This window comes from Mastigoproctus giganteus, chromosome 3, assembly GCF_048544385.1.
Source record: "Mastigoproctus giganteus isolate SK-2022 chromosome 3, ASM4854438v1, whole genome shotgun sequence".
NCBI lineage: Eukaryota > Metazoa > Arthropoda > Arachnida > Uropygi > Thelyphonidae > Mastigoproctus > Mastigoproctus giganteus.
The window spans coordinates 103,756,819-103,778,213 of record NC_143577.1 but is presented as its reverse complement, the minus strand read 5'-3'; the positions used below and the strand labels follow the sequence as shown (position 1 = coordinate 103,778,213).

Genomic DNA, 21,395 nt, shown 5'->3' with positions numbered 1-21,395 from the left:
CCACCACAGGACACCGAGGTGATATACTATGATATTTCAATCTGTTACATACTCGTAGGGCTTTGAATCTCCTATCAACTTTGCTGTAATATACGTAAACCACCCTGTTTATTTAAAATGAAGTACTTATATAAAAAATAAGTACATTTATTCAATAAGATTACTCTTATAATTCCAAATTATCCACCAAGTAATTAACCCAGCAAAACTGGTATAGAGATTAAGAAACGGGTATGTATAATACATTCCTCTGGTATGGCTATATGTCTGCTCAAAGCCCCTGAGGAATAGCAGAGTTTTGGCTATGAGGAAGAATGTTAATTTTCACTAACTCTTGCCAATTTCTCTTGTGACCTTTAAAATTTTTCTTTAAAAGTTTCTTTAAAATTTCGTTAATTTTGTTGTTTTTATATGTATCTTATATTTTGTATGTAAGGCTATCCATACAGGGGCTAGGTTTAAATATAACTAGTAAGTTGGTTGGGGTCACTACAAACCCGATGCTCCCAAGTAGTACAACAATTTAAAAACAAAAATGTATAAAAAAGTTAAGTTTATATATATATGTTTATATATATATATAAAATTATTTTTATGTGTAGAATATAGTAAGTATACATATAAGTATCGAATTTAACTAATGCTACTAATGAAAATACGGTGTACCCTGGGAGCGATACGTGTTGAACAAAGGGTGGAAGAAAGGAAAAGAAAATAAGTGTAACGAAATAAAATGAAAAGAAAAGAACCAAAATGCAAATTTTGAAAAAACGACCAAGGCAGAAATAGCATTGCAGTATCTTTCATAATTTTTGTGTCTTCTTCAGAGGTCATCAACCAAAATTATGAAAAAGAACAGCAATACTCTTACTTCTGTTTCTGACATGTTCTGTATGTCAAAGAGCACGTGTAAGAAACCACGTGGTAAAATCTAAAAGGAATTTTGAATACAAATTTTGAATAAATAATTAAAGTCAAGTTATGCAAAACTATTATGTGTTACTAAAGTATTACATACAGAACATGGATGACCTTACAGAAGTAAGTAGACCGCTATGAAAGTGAAATAGGCGAAGACAAAGGAAAGTAGTAACCGAATGACAAGGACTTACCGCTACTGGTGGTGTTGACAGAAAAGACTGTGCCGGAGGCTAACCCGTGTATATATGCGTAGATACGCTAGCGGCGCCTAGCGTTAGACGAATTTTGGTGTCTGTATATTATGTAATGAATTTACGTAGGCGGTGGAGCTGCGCTAGGCTAAGATTAAGTACATGATGCTCAAACACCCAGGATAGCTAAGAAATATAATAGCTGACAAAGTAGCAGTAGAAGGCAGCTAAACTTTGTTAAGGCGAAAAAATAGATGCTCAATTATTTATTTATTTTATTATAATTTTAACTTTTGTCAATATTTAATGATAGTATATATTTCGGCTTCATATGGAGGAATTGCATGTTGCTGCCTCTAATGAATACTCAATTATTTATTTATTTAATTTATTATAATTTAATTTTTGTCAATATTTAATATAATTCAATGGTAGTATGGGTTAAAATGCTAATTTAGCAGCGCCTGTGCCTCCATCTATTTTCCTTTCTTCTATATAAGCTGATTCAGCTTACAGTATGTCAGTGGTGTGGCTCTGCTTTAGAGTGCTGTCTGTTCTATAATTTATTTTTCGCTGCATAAGGACCACCGCTGTGCAAATCCTCTGCATTGGAGGATCGATCGGGGGAGGAAGGGTGATTTGGTACTTCGATCTTTTCACCATTGCGATGATTTGTATAGCGATTGAAATGCAGCGATTCCATGACCATTATTGGCCTTGTGGTCCTCTGTCGATATGGGGCAAATGGTCAGTCTATTTTATTTTAATTTATTCTGAATTTGTTATCTTTCAGTAGTTCCTTCAATCCATTTTTTGGTGATATTTCACGTCTTTTGGAACTGGTACCTCTCGGTGGGTACAGCTAAATTAACATGTAATTGGCATTATTCTAAATTTTATATACGTCATGTTAATTGGATTTAAAGTTCGAAATTATATAGCGGGTTCTGGGCTATTATTTATGTCTAACTTTTATTCTTCTTTATCGTTCGTTTGTTTATTTGGTTATTTTTATGTTAATTTTTGCTCTACAGTTTTTGCCATACTACTGGCTTATGTTTTATTTTATTTAATTTAAAAAAAAAATATATATATATATATATATATATATATACATTAAATGTTAGTTAAAGTAAAGTAACAGTTGTTGGAAAAATAACAATAAAAACAAAAATTAATAAACAAGGATATGACAAATGCACCAAACTGCTCAAAGCAGCAGTAAATGATGCAAAAAAAGTATATGCATGTAAGTGTAAATAAATCTGAAAAATGTTTGTATAGATGGAGGCGAGAATTACACAAAGTGTCAGGGACTAGTAGAAAAAGAAGTAATGTAGATATGAAAAAGGCAAAAGAATGTTAATATCCTAAAAGTTATGATGAAATAAGAAAATTATGGGCTGAATTTTCAAAGCCAATTTGGAGGTGAAAGAACTGTAAAGTAAAATTATTAATACAAATGATTATCATCAGATATAGGTGGGCAAATATAGTTATAGGTCAAAAATAGAGGGAAGGCAAAAATGCAAAGTCTAATGTCTGCAGAAGTACATATTGATACACGGTTAGGTAATTCATTAGGGGACTACACCCATCCATGTATCAGGAACTGCATTTCTATACTTGTCCATAATAGAAGAAATGTGAAATAAAGCCAAAAAGCAAAAATAAAAGATTAGCACATTCTTTTACAGTATAGACAAGGTAGTCCCTACGCAGTATCACTGTTACGAAAATTATAAGGTAAGGATAAGGCTAAAAAATATACATATAATGAAGTGTTTTCAGAGTGGGAAAAAGTTATTTTGAAATATATGTAGAATTTTGAGTGAATTCGAGAAAAAAATATTTTAGTGTCAGAATTTTGTGAAGATAAGAAAAATTAAAATAATTTATAGTTGGAATTTAAAATAAATAGTAACAAGCATATGGTATAGGGAGAGGTATTAAATTTAGGATGGGGTAGGGATAAAGGTGTAATTAAATAAACACGAAAATAGCAATAGATTGAGGATAGTTGGAACGTTCGTATTGTACTAATAGCTCTAATGAGCGGAAAGAAAGGTAGAAGAAGGAATCCCGTGACTGCTGAATATAGTGTTTCTTGTGTTCTGTCTATCTTGTGAACTCCTCTGACCATTTGGTCGTCCTGGAGTATAAACAGAAAATTTATTTAATTAATTAATTAATTTTATTTAAAAAGTATAGAAAAAAGTTATTAAAACTTACTGAGCTTGCTGGAGTTGTAAAGCCCAACCTTTTAGTAAGGGCTCTGGCTTTGCAGAAGTTTCTATAAATAGGTGATAAATACCAAATGCTTGTACTGCAGGGAAAAAAAAAAAAAAAAACAGGCGAAAAATATGTATGTCGAATCAGGCCTAGAAACGAAACCAAAAGTATAATAAGGAAGGGAACAATACCTGGTGTTGTCAAGTAGTATGTAGGGAAAATAAAGCGCACATATTTCGTAGAGATGCTGGATGTATCTAAAGCAAAGCTACATAAGTGATTTAACTACTGGATAAAGCAATTTATAGCAGTATGATGGACTTGATAGTAAGCTGTGAAGAAATGGAAATAGATATGAAAATAGTGACCTCTATAGTCTAATTTTGAATAAGAGTGAAGAGATACAGATGAGTAGCATTAGAAAAGAGAGATTATATCTATCACAAAGAAATGTGTATTTTTGAATAAAAGGACAAATAGAAAGTATTGAACATAGCAATAATAAAATGAATAGAAAGTAGATCAAGTGATGTGATGTGATGTGATGTGTCCTATATACTTAGCAAAAAAGGACGTGTATAATCCTAGTGTCGAAATAATACCAATTAGGGGTGATGGAGGGATATAGCTTACACATAACATTTTTTTTATAATATCCAGGAAATACGTAATTATATATGTAAGCATAAAAAGCAACATAAAATCCTGCGATGGAGAGGCCAGATTAAGACTTAAGAATTATAACCTGTAGTCCAAAATGTAGTGAAACAAAACCGAAGTAATATATCACTAATGATTTCTGTAAAAATAAATAAGTAAATCTATTGTTGATAGAGTAGCATAAATCCTAAGGTAGTTTCAGATGTGCATCCAGAGGTGAAAGGGTGTAATTAGAATCCATGGGAGGTTTTTGATGAGGAAATATAATTTAAATCCAGTGATGAAAGATTAGGAAATAAATCCGAAGATGCATATAATTAGATGACTGTAGACCCAATGGTGAGGTAATTAGGCATCAAATCCTAAGGAGACTAGAAAATAAAAAATATTTTGTAATATTTTTACAAAATATTTTTTAATAAATAAAGAGTCATGGAGTTGAAGATTCCAAAAATGAACAAGTGCTGTATAAAATTTCAGTAGTTATGAATATGCACAATAGTAAATTAAAATAGTATAAATCTAGAGCAGATAAATCCAAAGATAGGTATTCAAAGGTGATATTAGAGTGTCAATTAGTAAGTTGGTTAACATCGAAGTTGAATTTATTTCTTTTATCCTATATATCAATATTATATGGGGGGAAAGCATTGCTAAGAGTAATTAATATTAGATATAATTCTCTGTTGATGCTATTCAGGTTAGTCTTATTTATAGGTCTGATGTTAATATATTGATATTTATATATCTAATATTAATACATTTTGCTGACAGACTTGCTTGTTACCAAATTCACCATTCCACACAAAGCATTCCATAACTGGATCACCTATCATGCCATTGTAAAAGCTGTCTCAAATGCCCACAAGCTGTATAATAACTGCTACACACCATACTGCAAGGCACCGCACCTCCGTAGCCAGGTGGGCAGGAGCAGCAGTGCGTAGCACACGCTTCTTGATTAGACCTGGGTTTGAGCCCATCACCACCAAATACGGAGGATGCGGAAAGGTCAGGGAATGACCACCACATATCCCCAGAGCAATATGGCCTTAGTTGCTGATGCTCCTAAAAACCAAATAACAACCATACTGCAATCTTAAGAAACATCAAAGAAGTACAAGACAATTTTATCATAATCCTAGTAGATAAAGTTTCTAACAACTTTGTCCTCTTTTGCAAGAAATATTACTAAAATCAACTTAAAAATGAAATAGAAAACAGTTCCACTTTTACTCCCTGCTATCTAAGTCCTGCTTCCACAATTGAAAAGCTAATAGCTTTACATAAAAACTACATACAGGAACTCCCCGACTTAAGTAATACTCGATTTATGGAAATTCGACTCTACGTAAATTTTTCTTTGCCCGTGCAAACTTAAAAAAAATTGTGGAAACTTATTTTGCATCCCATAGGAATAAATGGAGGTATCGTGAAAATATCGTAATGTGAACCCAGTAACATGTGTGTTTTTTTTTTTTTTTTTTTTTTGTAATTCGTTCCAAGGCCTTGGAAGTTAAATTTTGCTTTATTACTAAGCTATTTATCTCTCTAAAAGGTCATATTTATCATGGAAATTGCACTACCCTTCCATTGTTATCATATGCTTCCATTATAAAAATAAATTTTGAACTCCTTTGTGATATTTTTCTAAAGCATGTTTCTGGAGGTCACGTCCAAAAAACAATTTGCACTTTCCGGTATATTGGGCTTTTCTGTTTGTGCATCTAATTATAAACGGGTAGTAAACTCTATCTTATTGCATTTGTAATAATACCGGTAACTGCACTGTGTGGGTTTTTATGCTATTATGGTTAAATGTGTTCCCCTTCACTGAAATCTTCAATCATATAAAATACAAATTTTCAGAAACTTCCCTTCATTCCTACTTCTGTATTGCAATGATGAAGTTAAAGTGACCAATGAAAAAAGTGCAATTGGTGGTAGTGCCAGGAAACGAAACAAAATTGATTTAGAAATGAAGATGAAAATGATTAAGAAGTACGAAGTAGGACAAAGTTTGTCATCTATTACAAGGAAATTAGGTCTCACTGCTTTAACAGTGAATACTATTTTAAAGGACAGTGTGCGTATAAAGGAACATATCAAAGGATCAATGCAGTTAAGATCAACAGTGATCGCAAAACACCTTTCAGGTGCTATATCGGAGATGGAACAGCTGGTAATAACCTGGATGGAAAATCAGATTCAGAAGTGAGTGCCCCTGATTCTAATGACCATTCCAGCAAAAGCAACAAGTACTTATAAAGATATAATGATCAGTATGGTGAACCCCAAGTGAAGTTCGTGGCAAGCAACGGTAGGTTTAATAGGTTCAAGCATCGCGCTGGTTTCCACAACGTTAAAGTATGCGGTGAAGCTGCCAGTGCCGATTCTGCAGCTGCAGAGAAATTTTGTGATGTGTTGGAAAAAATTATTGACAAAAATTATATTCAACGCACCAAATTTGTAACGTTGACAAGATTGCTCTGTATTGGAAAAAAATGCCGGATCGAACATACATTGCCAAAGAGGAAAATACAATGTCAGGTTTCAAAAAGATATGGCCACGCTCTTGCTTCAGGCCAATGCAGAGGGAGATTACAGATTGAAACCACTGCTTGTGTACCATTCTGGAAATCCTCGTGCATTTAATGGCATCAATAAAGCCACCCTACCCGTCCGTTTCTGATCAAAACAGAGTGCATGGACAACATTATCTCTCTTTGAAGGTTAGTTTGAATGCTGCTTCATTCCGGAGGTTGAAAAATATTGTAAAGGCAATGACGTTCCTTTCAAGATTTTGCTTCTATTAGATAATGCTCCTGGACATCCTATGCATCTAGATTGATTTCAATTCGAACGTGAGAGTCATATTTCTACCGCTAAACACAACTTCACTCATCCAACCTATGGATGAGGGTGTTATTTCGAATTTAAAAGCATACTATTTTTGCACATCATTTGCTCAGGCATTGTCTGCAGTAGTCGGTGAGAAAAATCTTACGTTAAGAGACTTTTTTGTAAAGGTTGCAGCGCTACTTCAATTGGAGGTTGATGCCAAAAACGTGGAGGAGTTAGAGGAAAAAGAGAAGGAATTATCTAACGAAGAACTTATTGACTTGGATGTAGCGATAGTGAAAGAAGAAAATGCTGACGAAGCTCAAGACGAATGAAATGAAAAGCTGAGACGCTTCGGCAATGCGAGGTTTGAGAAGAAGGATCCTGACAGCGAATGATTCTTAAAAGTTAACAGAGGGGCGAATGATATGCTTGCTTGCTACAAAGAAATCTACGATGAAAAGAAAAAAGTCACCGTCCAGTCATCAATTAATACGTTCTTTCATAAGGTCGAACGGTTTCTAAATCTCCACAGTAGCGTACTTATCAGCTGAAGACATCGATTCTGGCAACAATGCTCGAGAGGTAAAACATTTTTCTGTAATTTTTCTGTAATTTCTGACATTTTTCTGTAATTTTATAATTTTGAAATTTTTTTAAATTGCACGCTTTTGTAATTTTTCCTGTGCATGAGATAAAAAAATTGAATAAATACAATAAATAATTCTATTTACATGTTCGTTAAACATTTCTTTTTTGATTCAATCAATGCAGTGAGCACAGTTGCGAATTACCCTATGCACATGCATGGGGAAATTCCCCGACTTACCTAGTGTTCCGCGGAATGCAACCCTTACGTAAGTCGGGGAGTTCCTGTACTAAACTACAGAACTCGACCTTACCCTTTCTGTATATGGTTGCAAAATTCCATAAACAACCTGTAGGCTTCAGATTCATTACTAGTTCCAAAAATAGTGGCTGCTACCTCCCAGGTAAACAATTTTTCAAATTACTCAATACTATTTTCAACAATCTTACATCTACTTGGATCATTAACAATAACCAAGCTGTCATCAACACCTTCAAATCTGATATCACCGTAAACAGCATAGAAACTTTTGATTTCAACAACCTCTTCATCTCAATCCCACATTACCATCTGGTATTTATGCTTAAACAACTTTATCACAGATACAAAGATAAACTGAATATAAGTGATAATACATGGAACAATTATGTCAATCTCTGTTAACTATATCTTCGATGGCAAACTGACTAATAGACAAAACATTGGTGTGCCCATGGGTTCCCAAATTTCCAGTTTAGTATCCAACCTATTTTTACACTATTATGAAGAAGTATACACCACAACAACCCTAATCATAACTTTTTAGCATTCAGATATGTAGATGACATCCTAATTTTAAATTCAAACTTTGAACTATTAGCAAAAGCAATTTACTCCAATGAACTTAAACTGAATAAAGCCAACTTCCTTGACCTCTATATTACTCTTAGCAATGCTTCCCTTCCATATAATATTGACATATATGATAAAAGAAATAAATTCAACTTCGATGTCATCTACCTTACTAATTGGCACTCTGTTTCCAACAAAATAGTCAGTCAGTCTTCGTATAACACATGTTTACACTACACGAATTCGATTATACATGATTTACAAATAAGGAAACGATATCGTATATAACACGAACCGAATTCGCTTATGCACGATTCACCTTTGTATTTACGAGAAATGGCAGTCGAACGTGGAATCACCGCAAATGAACACGACATGATAGGAATGAAGAGAGGATTCTGAAAATGTATTTGTTTTTTTATATCAGTGAAGGGGAAACATATTTCACCATAATAAGGTAAAAACCCACACAATTCCAGCTATCGATATTATTGCAAATGCCATTAGATCGAGTTTACTACCAGTTTATAACAGATTCCATTAGCAGAAACGCAACTGGAAATTGTTTTATGGTAGTGACCTCCAGAAACGTGCTTTAGTAAAATGTGAGCTAGTGAGGTGTTAATAGTGTCTCTGCCTTTACGGTGTTGTTTATTCAGTTGCTACACGTGCACAATTTTGTTTATGTGTATCAAGCGTGCCTCCTCATTTTGTAATTGTGCTTTATTCCCTAAAAATGAGTAAAATACTTAAAAGGTGTGAAAAGGAAGCATCCTGGTGAAGACACTACAGATTCAGAGAGAAAAAGAAAAGCAATATCGATAAACAGAGGTGGACTGGGTCAAAAATTCTTACCCAGGAAAATTTGTAGTGGCCTCATACTATGGTTTATCCAAAATCACACCGGCCTCTGGCCCACCAGGGTTTCCGCAATAAGGTTTATGGCCAGTCTGCCTCTGTTGATAGAGAAAAAATATGAAATTGTGATACACTTTTAGCAAAATGAAAGACCATGTGATATTGCACGTGCTACAGGCCTAAATGAGGCAACTCCTAGAATTAGAAAGAGTGCAGAGAAAATAAAAGCAACTTTCATAGCAGGAACAACTCAAAGTGTAATTAAAATCCATTAGATCAAGACACAAAAAATTGGAAGAGATGGAATGGCTGTCATCTGTTTGGATAGAAAATCAAACAAAAAGCAAGTTTGCTTACGATAAAAGCAAAAGCATTAGCAATATTTTATTATGTAATAGTCGTAATAAAATACATATGTATTTTATTATGATTATTTATTGTGTTTGGTAATGTTTTGGTTACAAATGTGTTCAATCTTGGGTGGTCGGCACCTAACCCTATTTTTCCCATAGGGCCTGTTATTTATATTGCACGATTTTGCATTGCACGAGGGTTTCTAGGAACACAACTATTGTGCTATACGAGGACAGACTGTACACAAAAATGTAATATGTACTCAAACTATTAGACTAGCTAACATATGCAGTAACCATTTACTGTTCACCAAAGCTGTTAAATGTCTTTACAATAAGTTAATCAACAATGACATCCCTATCTATTTTATAAGATACTGCTTCAATATAGTTTCCCATTTGATCAAAAATAAATTCAGTTATAATCTACCATGAATTGGTCAGTTCTTTTCATATTGTACAGTTGCAGAATTACTTGGTGAGTAATAACCATACATGATTTCCTACATGGGAATCATGTATGGTTATTACTCACCAAGTAATAACTTATGGTTATTATACATGGAATTTTTTTTTCATCAGAATGATTACTTTGTTTCTTTACTCACTAATTTTCTACTTTTTAAGTATCTTCTTTCATGTGTTCATTTCATATATGTTTTAACAATCCTTTATGAAATTACTGATACAGTAAACTCTCAATTTTCCAGGACAGATGGTAAAAAACAAATCCCGGATAATTGATTTCCTGGTTAATCCAAAAATACAGAAGTCCTCGACATACGTAATAGTAACGTAAGAAGTAACTTACTTCGTAGAGTTTTAAGTCACTCGGGAATGACTAATAACATATTGTATTATTAGTGTCAATAATAATACTATATTATTATTGACAAATCTGAATTCAGCACGATACCATTTTCATACATTCTTATTAGTTTAATTTTCTGATCCAAATCGATTGCTTTCCTTTTCTTGGTAGATTTAGTACTACCACTGTAATTATTTTCTTAGCCAGCACCATGTAACTGGCAAAATGAAATTTGCTGTAAAGAACTTCACAGGGTTAAGGCGAAACCTCACTATTATCACACTGCACAAGCTCACATTAAAGCACATTTCTTGAGGTTACTGCCATAAAACAATAAAAACAGGCACCTCCATAGCTAGGTGGGCAGGAACAGCAGTGCATAGCACATTCTTCTTGATTAGACCGGGGTTCGAGCCCATGAACACCAAATACGGAGGATGCGGAAAGGTCAGGAAATGACCACTGCATATCCCCGGAGCAATATGGCCTTGGTTGCTAATGCTCCTAAAACCAAATAACAACAACAGCAATAAAAACAATTTGCACTTTCCGGGTTACTGGGCTTTTCTGTTACTGCAATTCATTATAAACGGGTATTAAACTCTATCTTATTGTATTTGTGTCATATACACAAATATAGCTTAAATTGGGTTTTTACGTTATTGTTGAAGTGAGTGTCGCAAGTATTATAGCTGCTTTAAGGTATCAAAAAAGTTTTGATACTATTCAATTCCATCTTTGAATACCGTTTGGATTTATCTGCTCTAGATTTATACTATTTTCCTTACTACTGAAATTTTATGCAGTACTTGTTCGTTTTTGGATTCTTCAACTCCATGACTCTTTATTTATATTACAAAGTATTTTTTATTTTATAGTCTTCTTAGGATTTGATACCTAATTACCCCACAGTTGGGTCTACAGTTATCTAATTATATACATCTTTAGATTTATTTCATATTCTTTCTTTACTGGATTTATATTATATTTCCTCATCAAAAACCTGGTGTGGATTCTTATTACACCCTTTCATCTTTGAATGCACATCTAAAACTACCTTAGGATTTATGCTACTCTATCAACAGCAGATTTACTTATTTATTTTTACAGAAATGATTAGTAATATTACTTTGGTTTTGTTTCACTACATTTCGGACTACAGGTTATAACTCTTAAGTCTTAATCTGGCCTCTCCATTGCAGGATTTTATGTTGCTTTTTATTCTTACATATATAATTACTCATTTCCTGGATATTATAGAAAAAATTGTGTAAGCTATATCCTCCCCACCCCTAATTGGTATTATTTTGATTTATATACTAGGATTATACAACGCCCTTTTTGCTAAGTATATAGATGCCACATCACATCACATCACTTGATCTACTTTCTATTCATTTTATTATGGCTATGTTCAATACTTTTTATTTGCCCTTTTATTCAAAAATACACATTTCTATGTTATAGATATAATCTCTCTTTTCTAAAGCTACTCATTTGTATCTCTTCGCTCTTACTTATTCAAAATTAGATTACAGAGGTCACTATTTTCATATCTATTTCCACTTCTTCTCAGCTTACTATCAAGTCCGTCATGCTGCTATAAATTGCTTTATCCACTAGCTAAGTCACTTACCGTATTTCCCCATGTATAAGACGCACCCTTTTCTGAAAAATTTGGGGTCTGATAACTCGGTTCATCTTATTAGCATTAGCATTGGAAAAGGCATATAATGCAAGAAAGAAAGCTTATGCAGCAACAGCCAAAAAAACTTCCACTTCACCCCGCCATTCGTTCGAAATACCTGTCCAGTTGAGCCTTAAATTTATTTAGGCTATCAACTTGCACAACAAGGGATGGAAGTCTGTTCCACCAACCAACTACCCGCTGGCTAAAGGCAAATTTCCGCACATCTATCCTACATCTGTCTTTCCTCAATTTGAATATATGCCCTCTCAGGTGATTATTCTGAGCAAGAGGAAGAATCCCATCAGCATTGAGCATGCTCAAACCATTCAAGGCTTTATACACCTCTATCAGATCACCTCGCTGGTGCCTAGTCTCCAGACACTGCAATTTGCAAAATTTAAGCCTTTCTTCGTAAGATCAACCCTTTGTTCAATTCACTAATCTTGTTGCCCTTCTCTGTACTCGTTCCAGCAGCTCTACATCCTTCCTGAAATGAGGCCTCCAGATCTGTATACAGTACTGAAGGTGTGGCCTGACCACTACCTTATACAAGGGAATAATCACCTCCTTATCCCTGCTAGAAAAATTCCTGTATATCATTGACAAGACACACTATGATCCACTCTTGCAGACCGTCTGCACTGTTCAGAGAACTTCATATCTGCCTGCACAATTACCCCCAGGTACTTTTCATTCTCTACCAGTGTCAGTGTAGTACCATAGAGTTGATACGTTGCTCTGGGGTTGCTGTTTCCCATATGTAGTACTTTACATTTGTCAATGTTAAACTTCATTTGCCACCTCTCAACCCATCTGCTCAACCTTTCCAGATCCTGTTGCAGCAGCATAGTGTCAGTAGTGTCCTTAACAACCCTGCCAACTCTTGTATCGTCTGGAAACTTGGACATTAAGCTTGATATACCATCATCAATATTATTTATAAATACAGAAAACAATAATGGACCCAACACCGAACCCTGAGGGAATCCACTAATAACATTAGTCCACGATGAGCAGTGTCCATTGATTACCACTCTCTTCTTCTCCCCCTCAACCACCCCTTTATCCATAGGAGCAATTTGCCTCCAATGCCACACTGCTCCAATTTGTGCAGAAGTCTTCCATGTGCAAGTATCAAAAGCCTTTCTAAGATCCAAGTATATAATATCAAAGTTATTCCCTGCATCCAGTTCTTTTGTGACTGCATCATAGTATCCAATCAAATTGGTCAGGCAAGACTTCCACTTAACAAAACCATGCTGTGTCCGAGCTATAACTGAAGTCTTGTCTAGATGATCCTGTAGTGCTTCTTTAACCAGTGCCTCCATTAATTTTCCATGAACAGAAGTTAAACTCACAGGTCTATAATTACTTGTGTCAGCCTTTGATCCTCCTTTGTGAATTGGGTCACATTTGCACATCTCCAGTCTATGGGTACCTCCCCTGAGTCCAAGGAAACTCTCATAATTATGGCTAAGGGTTTGCTTTACTTCCTTTGCTGCCTCCTTTAATATAACTGGATAGATCCCATCCACTCCTTTCTTGTGTTTATCTTCAACAATTTCTCCTCCACTTTACTCTGTTATTACAAGATTATCTCGCTTACTGCCAGAGTTGAATACACCTCTGGCATTCCCCTCGCTGAATAACTCCTCATGTGTGAATGTCGATGCAAAATATTCATTTAGTTTGTTAGCTACCTGAGCATAATCATCAACAGTTGACCCATCGATATCAAGTGGACCAATCTGATTCACCCCTTCCTTCTAGAGTTTACGTAAGTAAAGAACTCTTTGCTGTTTTTCTTTGCATCCCTTGCCAAAGCTTTCTTGTAATCTGCCTTTGCCTGCCTAACCTCCTTTGTAACTTGCTTACAGATCAACTTATATCTATCATAGGCTTCTCTGTCACGTGTTAATTTACATGTATCCCATGCATTTTTCTTCTGTGCCATATGTCTCATTATTTCATCTGACATCCATTTAGGCATAAACCTTGAACAATATTTCTTAGTTTGTATGTAAAGCCTATTAGCTTACAAGATAAGTTCTTTGAATGCTTCCCATTTTGAATTTGCTCTTGGTAACACGAACAGTGGGACCAACTGATAAAGGCAACCATCGTAGTCGCCTTTACGAAAGCAATAACCCTTCCCTTTACCCCTGATGGTACTTACCTCTTTGAGTAAATCCCACTTCAGCACAATGTGATCACGATCACTGCCACCTAGTGGTTTCTTTATCTGCAGATTCTTAATGCATGAAGAATCACTACTGATAATCAATACTGATACTCCCTCTAGTTGCCTCCCGAACATGCTGATGTAGAAAACAATCATCCAATAAATCCACAAAAGCCTTGTTAGTGTGTGAGTGGCCAATCCACAAATTCCAGTCAATATCTGGGAAATTAAAACCCCCCATTATAAGACTCTCTGATTTACTGGCCGACTCTATTTCCCTGTACAGTTTCTAATTATACTCATCAGAGTCATTAGGCCTATAGCACACTCCTACTCTCAATTTTGATCTCCCAATGCTTATGTCACACCAAACTGACTGTACACTGCACTGTCCAGCGATGTCGACTGACTTCACTTCCTTGTATTTTGTGTGTTTCTTAACTAATAGCATAACCCCTCCTACCTTCCTATCCTGTCTATCCTTTCTGTAGACGTTGTACTCCCCAAATTCCAGTTCTGCATTCATTATATCTGTGTGACACCACGTTTCTGATATCCCAACAATATCAGCTTTTGATGCTTTGAGCAATACCTCAAATTCATCAAATTTATTTACCAAACTCATAGCATTAGTGTACACGCAAGTATGCATGCGTGTTCCTATTCTTAGCTACCCTAACACAACCCATGTGTTTACTTGTACCGCAATGACTCCCAGCAGTCTCTGAAATATCCTGCATCTTGTTTTCCAGGCTTCTGCGCATCCCAATAGAAGCAGTGCAAGAATCACTTTCACCTCTGCCAGTGGCTTCTGTTAATCTATTAGTCCTTGTATCCCCACCCAAGCTAGCAGTTTTCCGACCCACCTAACACTGCCTCGATAGCATCAGGAAATATTCTTGCACCCTTTCTATTTAAGTGTATCCCATCCCTGTAGAAGCAGTCTTTCCTGTTAACAAGTACAGACCAGGCTGAAAACAATTCTACCCCTTGAGCCTTGCACAATCTTTCCAGGGCCAAATTGATCTACAAGGCTCTCATCATATACTCCCTCCTATCGTAACTGGGCAGAATTGCAGACACTTTCAAATTCAACCCTAATTCACGGCTTTGTTTAAACAGTGACCTGTACTTGTTAAGTAATTCTGCCGGTCTCCTACTCTTAATATCATTAGTGCCAACGTGTACAACTATATCACCTTTTGTGCCCTTAAAAGATGATATCTGCTCTACAACATCATCAACCTTTGTCCCTGGCAGACATACCCTGGTCCTGTTCCACCTATCCTTTTTACAAAGCATGTTCCCCGTTTCCCTGACAATAGTCACCAACAACTAGTAGTTCCTGTGGGACCAGCGTATTCTGCCTTGGGGGTTGCCACTGTGTTACGTGATGACCAGGTGCAAGCTGTCGTTGATTTGGGCAGCTGAAAGCTTGATGGGCCCTCAATTTAGATCGTTCGAGGACATCCACCCTGTCCTTCAAGCTTTAATATAGGCCCATAACAATGCTGAGTTGTCGCCTGATTTCGTTACACTACTTACATCATGCACAGACAAAGACATCCCCCAAAACTGGTCTGAAAACTGGTCTGTACTGAAACTGAAATTTTGTACTGAAAATTTCAGTTTCAGTACAAAATTATAACTCTAAACTTGTATCTCAACATAGTTATAACGCTATATATATTTTTCTGTATCGAGTATTATCTACAAGTTCTGTTTATATAACTTCCATAAGTTATGTATTAATTATGGCAATATCATGTCCCGTACCCAATTGCTCCACAACACCATGCAAGCAGTACATTTTAAAAGGCTGTGATTCAGAAGGCAACTGCCCCCCCCTCAGTTCTTCCCTGAGCCACAGCACCCCCATTAGCTTGAGCCTTTGCTGCTCTGGTCTGAGTCATGATTTTGATTTAATTTCAATAAAATTTCAGTTTCAGTACAAAATTATAACTCTAAACTTGTATCTCAACATAGTTATAACGCTATATATATTTTTCTGTATCGAGTATTATCTACAAGTTCTGTTTATATAACTTCCATAAGTTATGTATTAATTAATTATGTTACGTTTGTAATCTAAGTCATTATATGTATTTAGTTAAAAAGTACAATTTAATTGACAATGAAGTTTAACAAGATTAATAGATTTTACTGATTGATTGACAATATTATATTATATTCTATATTATACTAAGCTTACGCTATCTATTTCGGGATATAATGTTGTATCTTATAATAATGGTGGCAAGTTACGAAGGGTAAATCTATGGACACTTAAGTATTAATTAACTTCCAAATCTCGCTGTCTCAATTCAGAATAAACTAAGGATTCTGACTAAGTCTATAAGCTACTTATAGAAAATAATTTGATATAACAATTGGTCAATAAAGCGGCTAAATATGGCTAAAAAACTTCTCGTTCAGCGGAGCTGCAACTTGTAACACGTGGATTTGATACCCTTACCGATACTTTTATGCAATTACAAGGCCGAGTAAAGAATAAATACAGCAGATTAATCACTAAATAATGCTATACTACTAAATTTAAATCAAAAGTTTTAGAAAAACAATAATTTCAAATCAATAAATAAGAAAATTCACTTAGTGGCTTTGAACACGTCTGGCTTCCACTGTGGTTGTAGATTTTTTTTACTTGCATTTCCCGCTTTTTTGCGCTTGTTGCACATTGCTTGTTGCAGTACAAGCAATGTGCTCATTGTTTTGTACTTGTTACCGGTATATTAGGTTACGTTGCCACGTTCTGCCCCAAAATGGCTCGGAAAATATTTTCGTACAGTGCTGAATTCAAGTTAAAAGTGATCCAGTTTGCAAAAGTGCATGGAAATCGTGCTGCTGAACGTAAGTTTGGTCCTCCTCCAACTGAGAAAACAATCTGAGCCTGGCTACGGGAAGAAGAAACCCTACTGAAAATGCCACGGCAGAAGAAGGCCATGAGAGGCAAGTCAGCAAAATGGCTTGATTTAGAGAGGGAATTGAAGATATGGATTGAAGATCAAAGGGCAATTGGAATTCCTGGTTCCACAAAGATGGTTCAGCATGAGGCAAGAAGAATTGCTGATGAAAAGTTACTGATTTCAAAGGAGGACACAATTGGTGCTTCAGGTTCATGAAACGGAATGGACTAAGCATGCGTACATGCACCAGCCTTGCCTGAAACCTATGAGCAGAAGGTCCTTGAATTTCATCATTTTGTCATTCAATGTTGGAAGACACATCAGTTTGAGTTGGGACAGATTGCAAATATGGACGAAGTCCCCCTTCAATTTGATGTCCCAAGTAACAGAACTGTTGATAAGAAGGGGTGAAAACTGTAACTGTGAAGACAAGTGGACATGAAAAGAGCCATTATACAGTTGTTCTAGCTTGTTGTGCCAACGGAATCAAGCTGCCTCCTATGCTGATTTTCAAATGCCAAACAATGCCAAAAGAAGACATTCCTCGAGGAGTGATTGTCCACGTTCATGACAAGGGTTGGATGGATCAGGATGGGATGAAGATCTGGTTTGAGAAAGTTTGGAGCAGGAGACCAGGTGGGCTCTTACGCAAACCTGTCCTATTGGTGCTTGATCAGTTCAGGGCACACGTAACAAAAAAAACACAAAGAAGATTTCTGCAGAGCAAAAACAAAACTTGCTGTCATACCTGGAGGCTTGACATCCCAGCTCCAACCACTTGATGTCAGCATTAACAAACCCTTCAAAACTGCCATGAGAGACGAATGGAACCAATGGATGAAGTCTTCTGGGGACAATTTGACACCAGCAGGAAGAGTGAAGAAACCAACTATAGGAGAAGTTTGTACCTGGGTGAAAAGATCCTGGGATAATATCAAGATTGAGATCATTGTCAAGTCATTTAAGAAGTGTGGCATTTCAAATGCCATAGATGGAACTGAGGAGGAGGCAGTATATGAAGACAGTGATTCGTCATCAGACACAGATGAGGACAAGCTAATGGATGGGAGTTTTGACAGTGATGAGGAGTTGTATGAATTTTATGATGAATAAAACTTGAGTTCTATAACTTTATGTAATACATTTTTTTTCAAATTTTGGGCCGCAAAATTAAGGTGTGTCTTATACATGGGGAAATACGGTATGTAGCTTTGCTTTAAATACATCCAGCAACTCTACAAAATATGTGCGCTTTGTTTTCCCGCCGTCTTCTTTTCGCTACGTACTATTTGAAAACACCAGGCATCGTTCCCTTTCTTATTATACTTTCGGTTTCATTTCTAGGCCTGATTCGACATACATATTTTTCGCCTGTTTTTTCCCTGCAGTACAAGCATTTGGTATTTATCTCCTATTTATAGAAACTTCTGCAAAGCCAGAGCCCTTACTAAAATGTTGGGCTTTACAACTCCAGCAAGCTCAGTAAGTTTTAATAATTTTTTCTATACTCTTTTTTAAATAAAATAAATAAATAAATTAATTAAATAAATTTTCTTTTTATACTCCAGGATGACCAAACGGTCAGAGGAGTTCACAAGAGAAGACAAAATACAAGATGCACCATGTATTCAGCAGCCACGGGATTAAACCCTGCTCACATAAGGCCGTGCCTTTACTTTTCCACTTTCTTATTCTAACTTGGCTCCTCCGTAGCCAAGTGGGCAGGAGCAGCAGTGCGTAGCACACACTTCTTGATTAGACTGGGGTTTGAGCCAGTGACCACCAAATACAGAGGATGTGGAAAGGTCAGGGAATGACCACTGCATATCCCTGGAGCAATATGGCCTTAGTTGCTAATGCTCCTAAAATCCAAACAACAACAACAAAAATATTCTACCTTTTTTTCCGTTTGTTGAGCTATTAGTGCAATAAGAAGGCGATATGAATGTTCCAACTATTTTCATTCTACTGCTATTTTTGTCTTTATTTAATTATACCTTTATCCCTACCCCATCCGCAATTTAATACCTCTCCCTATACCATTTGTTTGTTGCCGTTTATTTTAAATTCCATCCTTAAATTATTTTAATTCTTCTTATCTTCACAAAATTCCGACAGTAAAATATTTTTTTTCTCAAACTCACTCAAAATTCTACATATATTTCAAAATACCTCTTTCCCACTATGAAAACAATTATATGTCTATATATATTTTTCGGTCTTATCTTTATTTTTACCTTATAATTTTCATATCATTTCACAATCCTTCTACTATTATGAACAAGTATTGAAATGCAGTTCATGATACATGGTAGGGTGTAGTCTCCTGATGAATTACCTAACCGTGTATCAATATTTACTTCTGCTGACCTTAGACATTTTTGCCTTCCCTTTATTCGACCTATAACTAAGTTTGCCTACACAGCTCCGCCACTTTATTTTATTTGATTTTGCTTTATTTTGTTTAATCATTTGTATTAATAATTTTACTTTATGTTCCTTCACGTCCAAATTGGCTTTGCAAATTCAGCCCGTAATTTTCTTAATAATTGATAATTTTTGGATATTAATATTCTTTTGTCTTTTTCATATCTACATTTTGTTTCATATATATATATTTATATATATATGAAACAAAAATATTGAATATTTTTGCAGTCTTGAAATTTCATGCCCTTGACAGTTTTATAAAGTGGAAAATCGAAGGAATAATGTTTTCATGTTTGTTTTTATTATTTTTAATTTTCATTTGAATTAATGAAAATTGAAAGATTTTTTAAATTAATACTAGGGGGCTCTGCCCCCTGCTTGATTCTCTTGCCAACCCCTGCACTAGCTTCTTTTGCACGGCTGTAGGCCAAGGTCTTTTACTCTGTATACATCACTTTAGTTCAAGGAAGCCGGAATCATGGGATTTAAGGAAGAAAACTTTAGAGCTAAGAGAGGGTTTTTATTGTTACAAAACAGATCTTATCTCAGTTCATAATCCATCTTTGAATACAATGTTCTTTATATGTTTAGGTCCATTGTCGGCCCATTGTATGCGTATACCAGCTTTGCTAGTGAATCTCGAAAGAGCTACATATAGTTTCTTTGACTGAATATGAAGTCTCTGGAATTGACCACGAACAATCCAACAAGAAACTGGAGTCTCTTCAGAACAAAAGGCATGTCCGTGTCCCTTCTCATGTCTAAGGTGATCCTAGGAATATGAACAGTATCTCCTTTCTTGTCCTCTGTGAGGATCTCACAATGGAGAATGGTTCGTTGTATCCCCTTACGATCAAGCAGGTTCCATTACACAACCTGTCTGATATGCATAGATTCTGCATGACCATCACCAAACAGCCCTCTTTCAACTAGATCATGAGGTGGAAGTCCAGAAGGTGTTAGACTGTTGATGTAATCCGGAGGATATTGCAGAGAAACATTTTCACTGTCACTGGATTCTCTACCTAGACAGAGTGTCTTGTCGATTGAAAGACATTGTACGGTCTTGCCAGGAAGATTTGTGATCGCTTTATCATTGAGTCTTCTCGTGTATTCGTCCCTAGAAGCAAGGCTGGCCCATTTACCAATCTCTTCTGTAGTGAGACTGCACAGATATGAAGTCTGTATCATGTCTTCACAAATCAGATCATGAGTGATCCTCAATTCCTAGTTCCTGTTCTCGCCTATGTCCAGCAGCCATCTCTTGAAACCTCCTCCTAATTTGCCTCTCGTGTTTGTCAGTTTATGTTTCTAAACATGGCCATAAATAACTGTTCTTTAAACAACTTTCATATATTTGCCACCTCCCTCCCCTTTTTTACCACAGGTAACACCTGCCGAAAATCTCCACCCAATATAAAAAGCGAACGGAGTGTCAGTATCGAACACGTCTCTCGTGGTGCGGTCGATAGTCACCAATGCTAGCTGAGGGATCTTGGAAGCTTCATCCCATATGAAAACTTGTATAAGACACACCTGTCGAAACGCACTGATCGATATCTAATCAGGAAATGATTAGATATCATTACATAGATACTATGTAATGCATGAGCAATATTGTTGCATGTGAAATATTGTTGCATCTAAAATATTTACAAAATACTAAACTGTTTACAAATATACAAACTATATTGGTCCCTTCAACAGCTGACATTGCAATGGAACATCAAATGATGTCGGACGTGGTCATGTATTAGACAGTGAAATACATGCATGAGATTGGTGAACGTTATGGAGGCTCAAATAAGTGATTTAATTGCCCCACCTTCCTTTCCCATTGGCTCGAATAAATATCACTAGGAGGAAATCTTTTTTAATG

At 35.8% G+C, this 21,395-nt stretch overlaps 1 protein-coding gene across 3 annotated transcripts in view; it reads left to right on the top strand.

Annotated features, from left to right (window-relative positions):
• The window catches only part of LOC150088195 (ankyrin repeat domain-containing protein 17-like), a 1,023,061-nt gene that overhangs the window by 130,609 nt on the left and 871,057 nt on the right, over positions 1 to 21,395 (top strand). The window lies entirely within an intron of this gene.